The sequence below is a fragment of the Pleurodeles waltl genome, chromosome 1_1, assembly GCF_031143425.1.
Source record: "Pleurodeles waltl isolate 20211129_DDA chromosome 1_1, aPleWal1.hap1.20221129, whole genome shotgun sequence".
NCBI classification, from domain to species: Eukaryota; Metazoa; Chordata; class Amphibia; order Caudata; family Salamandridae; genus Pleurodeles; species Pleurodeles waltl.
This window is the reverse complement of record NC_090436.1, coordinates 503733951-503745042: the sequence shown is the minus strand read 5'-3', so window position 1 is coordinate 503745042 and position 11092 is coordinate 503733951. Positions and strand designations below refer to the sequence as shown.

The following is an 11092-nucleotide window of genomic DNA, read 5'->3' as shown; positions in this document are numbered from 1 at the left end:
TTTAAAATTCTCAAAAGGGGAAGGGGTCTCCACAAGACCCCTTCCCATTTGCTAATAGGTTTCTCACCAACTTTGAGTTGGTGGTAATATGCGAATGCTTTGTAACAGTAATGCGGTCGCAGAACATTCATATATCTCATTCTGATTTGGTATTTGGAACAGACGCCCTAAAAATATGTCCTACCAAATACCGAATCGGTATGTATTTGTAGTTTGGGTCGAGTACGCGCTACATAAAACTGCAAAACAAATAGAGCTCTGTGCCTAGATCGGCCCTGGGTATGAGCGTCTCCACTCTGAAAATGGTTCCAGCACCACTGGACTGAATTGACAGAGGAAAAAAGACGCATTAATACAACAGTTTAGAACACTGCACAATGAAAATAGATCACCTCGGCGTACTACTGCTATGGTTCGTTATGTACATTTTGAGGTCGACAGGGTTAAGAAAACTCGTGAGAGGTGGGCAGGGATTGGAAAAGAGCTCTCCGTGACGACTTGGCGCTGAGGTACGTGTAGCCAATAGTGAGGCATCAAGGGGGAGTCAAGAAGGTCGCTGGCTGGGTAGCGGGGATGCAAACTGGATGGGGTAGGCGTGTTCGTCTCTGAACTCACGCGTTGCCGCGGTAACATCACACAGCGCCTGCTGTTCTGGGGACGCTGTCAGTTTTTCTGAGGTAGGTTATAAATGTAATAATGTTTAATGGGCAATAATGATTTTTAATGTGATAAATATAATGTGCACAAACCAATGTAGTTTAATGTTAGAAACTTCGGATATCCATGTAGTTTCCCGTGAAACAACCAGCTTTGCTGAGCAGGCAAAGGCAACTGAATTCACGGAAACGTCACCCAAAACGTTTGTGGCGCTTAGGGGCGGGCGTTTTTCAAGGGAAGTCGGCGTAAAGCGGCGGCCATCTTGGGAGGGTTGATGTATGTTTCACAGCAGTTACTGTGCTCACTGTCCTCAGGTAATATTCTTTTTTTCTGTAGCAACATTTGTGGGTGAAATGATCTTAATATGCTGTCGCTCTGGAATGTTTATTTCTTATTATAGTAACTTAGGCGTCTCTGTGCTCAATTTTCCAAGGGATCACGTTCCAACTTATTGAATATAATATTTTGTGGACTAAGAGTAATGGCGTGATAAAGACGAGGAACGATTTCTGATGGCTAGGCCATGAACACAGTTTACATGTGCCTACGTTTTTCAGCATATCGTTTTCACATAATTTAACGGAGGCGTCAGCTCAGTTGTCAGGGAAACCATTGGTACGTCGCTTTGTAGTCCACGAATGTAAACAAAATTGGATAGATTGCTTTATAAACCGACATTAACCGGGTATAACCACGGTTGTTCCCTTGATGTGTTTATAGTTGCACACTGTTTATCATGGGGTGAAGACCGTGCACATTATTACACATGTAGGGAAAATTAAAGGGAATCAAATAACTGCATGGCCTTTAGGGTAAAAGCTACCGACTCGCAACTGGTAAATCAGGGTCAAATTCAGGGCCTCTTGGATCAAATTTATGCGATGTTAGGTTAATCACTAAATCTCCCCATACCTTAAAACGATATAAATATATTCCTGTTCTCACAAATGTTTCGGGCCAGGCTCGAAATGCAAAACCACATCAATATACAAATATATTAACCCCTTCGCTGCCAGGCCTTTTCCCCCTCCTGTGCCGGGCCTTTTTTTGCCTATTTGGGGCAGTTCGCGCTTAGGCCCTCATAACTTTTTGTCCACATAAGCTAACCAAGCCAAATTTGCGTCCTTTTTTTCCAACATCTTAGGGATTCTAGAGGTACCCAGACTTTGTGGGTTCCCTTGAAGGAGGCCAAGAAATTGGCCAAAATACAGTGAAAATTTCGTTTTTTTCAAAAAAATTGGAAAAAGTGGCTGCAGAAAAAGGCTTGTGGTTTTTCCCCTGAAAATGGCATCAACAAAGGGTTTGCGGTGCTAAACTCAGCAGCTTCCCAGCTTTCAGGAACAGGCAGACTTGAATCAGAAAACCCAATTTTTCAACACAATTTTGGCATTTTACTGGGGCATACCCCATTTTTGCAGTTTTTTGTGCTTTCAGCCTCCTTCCAGTCAGTGACAGAAATGGGCATGAAACCAATGCTGGATCCCAGAAACCTAAACATTTCTGAAAAGTAGACAACATTCTGAATTCAGCAAGGGGTCATTTGTGTAGATCCTACAAGGGTTTCCTACAGAAAATAACAACTGAAAAAGAAAAATATTGAAATTGAGGTGAAAAAAACATAAATGTTTCTCTACGTTTTACTCTGTAACTTTTCCCTGCAATGTCAGATTATCGAAAGCAATATACCGTTACGTCTGCTGGACTCCTCTGGTTGCGGGGATATATAGGGCTTGTAGGTTCATCAAGAACCCAAGGAACCCAGAGCCAATAAATGAGCTGCACCCTGACGTGCGTTTTCAATCTATACCGGGTATAAAGCAATTCATTTGCTGAAATATAAAGAGTAAAAAATTGCTATCAAGAAAACCTTTGTATTTCCAAAAAGGGCACAAGATAAGGTGTTGAGGAGCAGTGGTTATTTGCACATATCTGAATTCCGGGGTGACCAAACTAGCATGTGAATTACAGGGCATTTCTCAAATAGATGTCTTTTTTACACACTCTCCTATATTTGGAAGGAAAAAATGTAGAGAAAGACAAGGGGCAATAACACTTGTTTTGCTAATCTATGTTCCCCCAAGTCTCCCGATAAAAAAGATACCTCACTTGTGTGGGTAGGCCTAGCGCCCGCGACAGGAAACGCCCCAAAGCGCAACGTGGACACATCCAAATTTTTGGAAGAAAACAGAGGTGTTTTTTGCGAAGTGCCTACCTGTAGATTTTGGCCTCTAGCTCAGCCGGCACCAATGGAAACCTACCAAACCTGTGCATTTCTGAAAACTAGAGACCTAGGGGAATCCAAGGAGGGGTGACTTGCGGGGCTCGGACCAGGTTCTGTTACCCAGAATCCTTTGCAAACCTCAAAATTTGGCTAAAAAAACACATGTTCCTCACATTTCTGTGGCAGAAAGTTCTGGAATCTGAGAGGAGCTACAAATTTCCTTCCACCCAGCGTTCCCCCAAGTCTCCCGATAAAAATGATACCTCACTTGCGTGGGTAGGCCTAGCGCCGGCGACAGGAAACACCCCAAAGCGCAACGTGGACACATCCTAAATTTTGGAAAAAAACAGAGGTGTTTTTTGCAAAGTGCCTACCTGTAGATTTTGGCCTCTAGCTCAGCCGGCACCTAGGGAAACCTACCAAACCTGTGCATTTCTGAAAACTAGAGACCTAGGGGAATCCAAGGAGGGGTGACTTGCGGGGCTCGGACCAGGTTCTGTTACCCAGAATCCTTTGCAAACCTCAAAATTTGGCTAAAAAAACACATGTCCCTCACATTTCTGTGGCAGAAAGTTCTGGAATCTGAGAGGAGCTACAAATTTCCTTCCACCCAGCGTTCCCCCAAGTCTCCCGATAAAAATGACACCTCACTTGCGTGGGTAGGCCTAGCGCCGGCGACAGGAAACACCCCAAAGCGCAACGTGGACACATCCTAAATTTTGGAAAAAAACAGAGGTGTTTTTTGCGAAGTGCCTACCTGTAGATTTTGGCCTCTAGCTCAGCCGGCACCTAGGGAAACCTACCAATCCTGTGCATTTCTGAAAACTAGAGACCTAGGGGAATCCAAGGAGGGGTGACTTGCGGGGCTCGGACCAGGTTCTGTTACCCAGAATCCTTTGCAAACCTCAAAATTTGGCTAAAAAAACACATGTCCCTCACATTTCTGTGGCAGAAAGTTCTGGAATCTGAGAAGAGCTACAAATTTCCTTCCACCCAGCGTTCCCCCACGTCTCCCGATAAAAATGATACCTCACTTGTGTGGGTAGGCCTAGCGCCCGCAACAGGAAACACCCCAAAGCGCAACGTGGACACATCACAGAAAACAGACCTGTTTTTAGCAAAGTGCCTACCTGTAGATTTTGGCCTGTAGCTCAGCCGGCACCTAGGGAAACCTACCAAACCTGTGCATTTCTGAAAACTAGAGACCTAGGGGAATCCAAGATGGGGTGACTTGTGTGGCTCGGACCAGGTTCTGTTACCCAGAATCCTTTGCAAACCTCAAAATTTGGCTAAAAAAACACATGTTCCTCACATTTCTTTGGCAGAAAGTTCTACAATCTGAGAGGAGCCACAAATTTCCTTCCACCCAGCGTTCCCCCACGTCTCCCGATAAAAATGATACCTCACTTGTGTGGGTAGGCCTAGCGCTCGCGACAGGAAATGGCCCAAAACACAACGTGGACACATCACATTTTTTCATAGAAAACAGTGCCTACGTGTGGATTTTGGCCTCTAGCTCAGCCGGCACCTGGGGAAACCTAGCAAACCAGCGCATTTTTGAAAACTAGAGACCTAGGGGAATCCAAGATGGGGTGATTTGCGGGGCTCTGACCAGGTTCTGTTACCCAGAATTCTTTGCAAACATCAAAATCTGGCTAAAAAACACTTTTTCCTCTCATTTCGGTGACATAAAGTTCTGGAATCTGAGAGGAGCCACAAATTTCCTTCCACCCAGCGTTCCCCTAAGTCTCTCCATAAAAATGGTACCTCACTTGTGTGGGTAGGCCTAGCGCCCACAAAAGAAAATGGCCCAAAACACAACATATTTTTTCATAGAAAACAGAGGTGTTTTTTGCAAAGTGGCTACCTGTGGATTTTGGCCTCTAGCTCAGCCGGCCCGGGGGGGGGGGGGGGGGGGGGGGGGAAATGCCCTAAAATAAATTTGACCCCCCCACCCCCCCAAACCCCCCCTGCCCAGGTGCGACCCTTGCCTACGGGGTCGCTACCCCTGCGTGACATTGGCGCCAAAAAACAAATTCCCGGTGCCTAGTGGTTTCTGCCCTCTTGGGGGCAGATTGACCTAAAATCGACCAATCTGCCCCCAAGGGGGGCAGAAATGGTCTAAACACAGTTTGCCCCCCAGGGGAGCGACCCTTGCCTGATGGGTCGCTCCCTATCTCTAAAAAAACAAACATACAAAAAAAAAAAACACACAAAAAAAATTTGCCCTGGCGCCTAGAGGTTTCTGCCCCCGCCTGGTGGCAGATCGGCCTAATAATAGGCCGATCTGCCCCCAGGGGGGGCAGAAATGGCCTAAAATAAATTTGCCCCCTGAACCCCCCCCCCCGACCCCCCCCCCCCCCCCCCGGAGCGACCCTTGCCTACGGGGTCGCTCCCCCTGCGTGACATTGGCGCCAAAAAACAAATCCCCGGTGCATAATGGTTTCTGCCCCCTTGGGGCAGATTGACCTAAAATCTACCAATCTGCCCCCAAGGGGGGCAGAAATGGTCTAAACACAATTTGCCCCCCAGGGGAGCGACCCTTGCCTGATGGGTCGCTCCCCATCTCTTAAAAAAACCAAACAAACAAAAAAAAAACACAAAAAAAAAAATTGCCCTGGCAACAAGAGGTTTCTGCCCCCCCTGGGGGCAGATCGGCCTAATAATAGGCTGATCTGCCCCCAGGGGGGGCAGAAATGGCCTAAAATAAATTTGCCCCCCGAACACCCACTCCCCCCCCCCCCCCCCCCCTGCCCCCGGAGGGACCCTTGCCTACGGGGTCGCTCCCCCTGCGTGACAGAATCTACCAATCTGCCCCCAAGGGGGGCAGAAATGGTCTAAACATAATTTGCCCCCCAGGGGAGCGACCCTTGCCTGATGGGTCGCTCCCCATCTCTTAAAAAAACCAAACAAACAAAAAAAAAACACAAAAAAAAAAATTGCCCTGGCAACAAGAGGTTTCTGCCCCCCCTGGGGGCAGATCGGCCTAATAATAGGCTGATCTGCCCCCAGGGGGGGCAGAAATGGCCTAAAATAAATTTGCCCCCCGAACACCCACTCCCCCCCCCCCCCCCCCCCCCGGAGGGACCCTTGCCTACGGGGTCGCTCCCCCTGCGTGACAGAATCTACCAATCTGCCCCCAAGGGGGGCAGAAATGGTCTAAACATAATTTGCCCCCCAGGGGAGCGACCCTTGCCTGATGGGTCGCTCCCCATCTCTAAAAACAAACAAACAAAAAAAAACACAAAAAAAAAATTTGCCCTGGCAACAAGAGGTTTCTGCCCCCCCTGGGGGCAGATCGGCCTAATAATAGGCCGATCTGCCCCCAGGGGGGGCAGAAATGGCCTAAAATAAATTTGCCCCCCGATCACCCCCCCACCCCCCCGGAGCGACCCTTGCCTACGGGGTCGCTCCCCCTGCGTGACATTGGCGCCAAAAAACAAATCCCCGGTGCCTAGTGGTTTCTGCCCCCTTGGGGCAGATTGACCTAAAATCTACCAATCTGCCCCCAAGGGGGGCAGAAATGGTCTAAACACAATTTGCCCCCCAGGGGAGCGACCCTTGCCTGATGGGTCGCTCCCCATCTCTAAAAAAAACCAAACAAACAAAAAAAAAAAAAAAAAAAAAAATTGCCCTGGCAACAAGAGGTTTCTGCCCCCCCTGGGGGCAGATCGGCCTAATAATAGGCCGATCTGCCCCCAGGGGGGGGCAGAAATGGTCTAAAATAAATTTGGCCCCCGAACACCCATCCCCCCCCCCCCCGGAGCGACCCTTGCCTACGGGGTCGCTCCCCCTGCGTGACATTGGCGCCAAAAAACAAATCCCCGGTGCCTAGTGGTTTCTGCCCCCTTGGGGCAGATTGACCTAAAATCGACCAATCTGCCCCCAAGGGGGGCAGAAATGGGCTAAACACAATTTGCCCCACAGGGGAGCGACCCTTGCCTGATGGGTCGCTCCCCTTCTCTAAAAAAAAACACCAAACCAATAAAAAAAACAAAAACAAAAAATTTGCCCTTGCGCCTAGAGGTTTCTGCCCCCCCTGGGGGTAGACCGGCCTAATACCAATGGGCCGATCTGCCCCCAGGGGGGGCAGAGATGGCCTAAAATAATTTTACCCCCCCCCCCCGGGAGCGACCCTTGACTACAAGGTCGCTCCCCTTGTGTGACGGCGCAAAAAAAAGATCCCTGGTGCCTAGTGGTTTCTGCCCCCCTTGGGGGCAGATTGACCTAAAATCGGTCGATCTGCCCCCAAAGCGGGCAGAAATGGCCTAAATACATTTTGCCCCTCCAGGGGAGCGACCCTTGTCCAAGGGGGTCGCTCCCCATCTGTAAAACAGAAAAACAAAAAAATCCCTGGTGCCTAGTGGTTTCTGCCCGCCTTGGGGGCAGATCAGCCAAATCAAAATAGGCTGATCTACCCCCCCCAGGGGGGCAGAAATGGCCTAAAATAATCCCCCCCCACCCCCCCCCCCCCCAGGGAGCGACCCTTGCGTGAAATTCACGCAAAAAAAAAAACTCCCTGGTGTCTAATGGTTTCTGCCCCCCTTGGGGGCAGATTGGCCTCATCAAAATAGGCCAATCTGCCCCCAAGGGGGGCAGAAATGGCCTAAATATAATTTGCCCCCTAGGGGAGCGACCCTTGCCTAAGGGGTCGCTCCCCACCTAAAAAAAAAAAGAAAACCTAACAAAAAGAAAAAAAAAAAAAAGATCCCTGGTGCCTAGAGGTTTCTGCCCCCCCTGGGGGCAGATCGGCCTAATAGGCCGATCTGTCCCTAGGGGGGGCAGAAAAGGCCTTCCCAAAAAATTGCCCCCCCTGGGAGCGACCCTTGCCAAAGGGGTCGCTTTGTTGCGTGACATTCGCGCGCAAAAACAAACTCCCTGGTGTCTAATGGTTTCTGCCCCCCTTGGGGGCAGATTGGCCTTATCAAAATAGGCCAATCTGCCCCCAAGGGGGGCAGAAATGGCCTAAATATATATTGCCCCGTAGGGGAGCGACCCTTGCCTAAGGGATCGCTCCCCACCTAAAAAAAAAAAAATCATCACAAAAAAAAAAAAAAAAAAAAAAGGTCCCTGGTGCCTAGAGGTTTCTGCCCCCCCTGGGGGCAGATCGGCCTAATAATAGGCCAATCTGCCCCCAGGGGGGGCAGAAAAGGCCTTCCTAAAAAAAATGCCCCCCTGGGAGCGACCCTTGCCCAAGGGGTCGCTCCCTTTTGCCAATTTCAAGGAAAAAAAAAAAAATCCCTGGTGTCTAGTGGGGTTTCAAAAGCCGGATTGCAAGCAATCCGGCTTTTGAAACCTGTGAGAGACTTCAAAGGGAAGGAAGCAAAAGCATTTCTTTTTCAATCGCGCTGGAAGCTCTGCTTCCAGCGCGATGGGGGAGACCCTGTGACTAATCAGCGCGCGCTCGCGCGCTGACGTCACAGGGGGGTTGGGGGGGGTCGGGGGTGGGAGGGGAAGGGCTTCCCCTTCCATCCCTGACTTGGGGGGGTGGGGGGGAACCCCACAGAGGGAGCGAGAGCGCTCCCTCTGGGCTCTGTGCACAGGACGTAATGGTTACGTCCTGGGCACAGCAGCACTGTGCCTCAGGACGTAACCATTACGTCCTGGGCACAGAAGGGGTTAACTGTAGCGTTTTCTGGATTTTTTGACATCGTGTTTTCATGCGTAGTGCGGAAGTAGGTTTAACGTTTCGTATGCATTCAGTTTTATTGATCGAATTTTTATGTTATTCATGTAGCACCCATTAGTATCAGTTTGATTACGCACACGATATACAGGGAGTGCAGAATTATTAGGCAAATGAGTATTTTGACCACATCATCCTCTTTATGCATGTTGTCTTACTCCAAGCTGTATAGGCTCGAAAGCCTACTACCAATTAAGCATATTAGGTGATGTGCATCTCTGTAATGAGAAGGGGTGTGGTCTAATGACATCAACACCCTATATCAGGTGTGCATAATTATTAGGCAACTTCCTTTCCTTTGGCAAAATGGGTCAAAAGAAGGACTTGACAGGCTCAGAAAAGTCAAAAATAGTGAGATATCTTGCAGAGGGATGCAGCACTCTTAAAATTGCAAAGCTTCTGAAGCGTGATCATCGAACAATCAAGCGTTTCATTCAAAATAGTCAACAGGGTCGCAAGAAGCGTGTGGAAAAACCAAGGCGCAAAATAACTGCCCATGAACTGAGAAAAGTCAAGCGTGCAGCTGCCACGATGCCACTTGCCACCAGTTTGGCCATATTTCAGAGCTGCAACATCACTGGAGTGCCCAAAAGCACAAGGTGTGCAATACTCAGAGACATGGCCAAGGTAAGAAAGGCTGAAAGACGACCACCACTGAACAAGACACACAAGCTGAAACGTCAAGACTGGGCCAAGAAATATCTCAAGACTGATTTTTCTAAGGTTTTATGGACTGATGAAATGAGAGTGAGTCTTGATGGGCCAGATGGATGGGCCCGTGGCTGGATTGGTAAAGGGCAGAGAGCTCCAGTCCGACTCAGACGCCAGCAAGGTGGAGGTGGAGTACTGGTTTGGGCTGGTATCATCAAAGATGAGCTTGGGGGGCCTTTTCGGGTTGAGGATGGAGTCAAGCTCAACTCCCAGTCCTACTGCCAGTTCCTGGAAGACACCTTCTTCAAGCAGTGGTACAGGAAGAAGTCTGCATCCTTCAAGAAAAACATGATTTTCATGCAGGACAATGCTCCATCACACGCGTCCAAGTACTCCACAGCGTGGCTGGCAAGAAAGGGTATAAAAGAAGGAAATCTAATGACATGGCCTCCTTGTTCACCTGATCTGAACCCCATTGAGAACCTGTGGTCCATCATCAAATGTGAGATTTACAAGGAGGGAAAACAGTACACCTCTCTGAACAGTGTCTGGGAGGCTGTGGTTGCTGCTGCACGCAATGTTGATGGTGAACAGATCAAAACACTGACAGAATCCATGGATGGCAGGCTTTTGAGTGTCCTTGCAAAGAAAGGTGGCTATATTGGTCACTGATTTGTTTTTGTTTTGTTTTTGAATGTCAGAAATGTATATTTGTGAATGTTGAGATGTTATATTGGTTTCACTGGTAATAATAAATAATTGAAATGGGTATATATTTTTTTTGTTAAGTTGCCTAATAATTATGCACAGTAATAGTCACCTGCACACACAGATATCCCCCTAACATAGCTAAAACTAAAAACAAACTAAAAACTACTTCCAAAAATATTCAGCTTTGATATTAATGAGTTTTTTGGGTTCATTGAGAACATGGTTGTTGTTCAATAATAAAATTAATCCTCAAAAATACAACTTGCCTAATAATTCTGCACTCCCTGTATTGTAATGTATTTTTCCTTTTAAAAGGTGCTGGCTAAGTGGTCTCGAAAGTACTTGACATGTTAATCGAATACCTATTCTCCTTTAATAGGACTTCCATTATTGGACCCCTGGGAGGTTGGATCCGGATGTTTGTTGTCGGAGCTCAGTTTCTCCTTAGCTAGAGTTGATTGTAAGTCTCCCTGTAAGAGCAGCTCAGGCAGCAGGAAACAAAACGTCTTATTTCCCAGGTCTCTGCTGCTTTAACTATAGGGTGCCTCGTAACTGCTTAAGCCAGCCCCTGTAAAGCAGGCAAATCAAAAGGGAGGCCGGTTTAAGCCTGTCTGAACCCCTTTTAGAGGGCCATGGGACATGCAGGGGCCCCAGGGCCCAACCGTGGGGGATGAGGCCTTTTAATCCTGATGTCCCGGGGCCGACGACGATGGATCATGAGCAGGTGGGACTAGTACCCCATCTGCATTTGACTCTCTGGTAGCTGCGGAAAAGTTGTCTACGGGGTCGGGTGGGTGGTGGGGGAGAGATTTATGTTAGTGGAGATGACTTACTCAAAAGTCTACTCTGGGTGTTAGGAAATAGTCAAATGTGTCTGTTTTGTAGCACCTTTAGCTGCAAAACCCTGGGGCCTGGCAGGCCTGTATCAAGTCCCACTCCAGCAGCAAGGAAGCGTTTAGCATTTCAGCGGGTGGCCCGACCACAGACACTTGCAATAATCCAGTCCTTTTCGGCTGAGTCGGTCTGCATGCTGGATGCCCATCAGTACCCAACCGTCGCAGTGCAACTAATCTCAACAGTGATTGGAGGTGCTCCAAACTTCTGTTGGCATGGTAAGTTCAGCTTTTACCCACACAGGGGAGGGTTTGATCTTTGTGCTCCAGACT

General features: G+C 48.4%; 1 protein-coding gene across 2 annotated transcripts in view; it reads left to right on the top strand.

The window, feature by feature from the left end:
- The first annotated feature begins 544 nt into the window (after positions 1 to 544).
- The window catches only part of CETN3 (centrin 3), a 139908-nt gene continuing 129360 nt past the window's right edge, over positions 545 to 11092 (top strand). Inside the window, exon 1 of one of the 2 annotated variants that reach the window (XM_069225156.1) lies at positions 545 to 677. The gene's annotated coding sequence lies outside the window, so the exon portion shown is untranslated. Of the gene's footprint in view, positions 678 to 866; positions 972 to 11092 lie in introns of those variants that run through there. The other variant, XM_069225166.1, reaches the window with a different exon arrangement.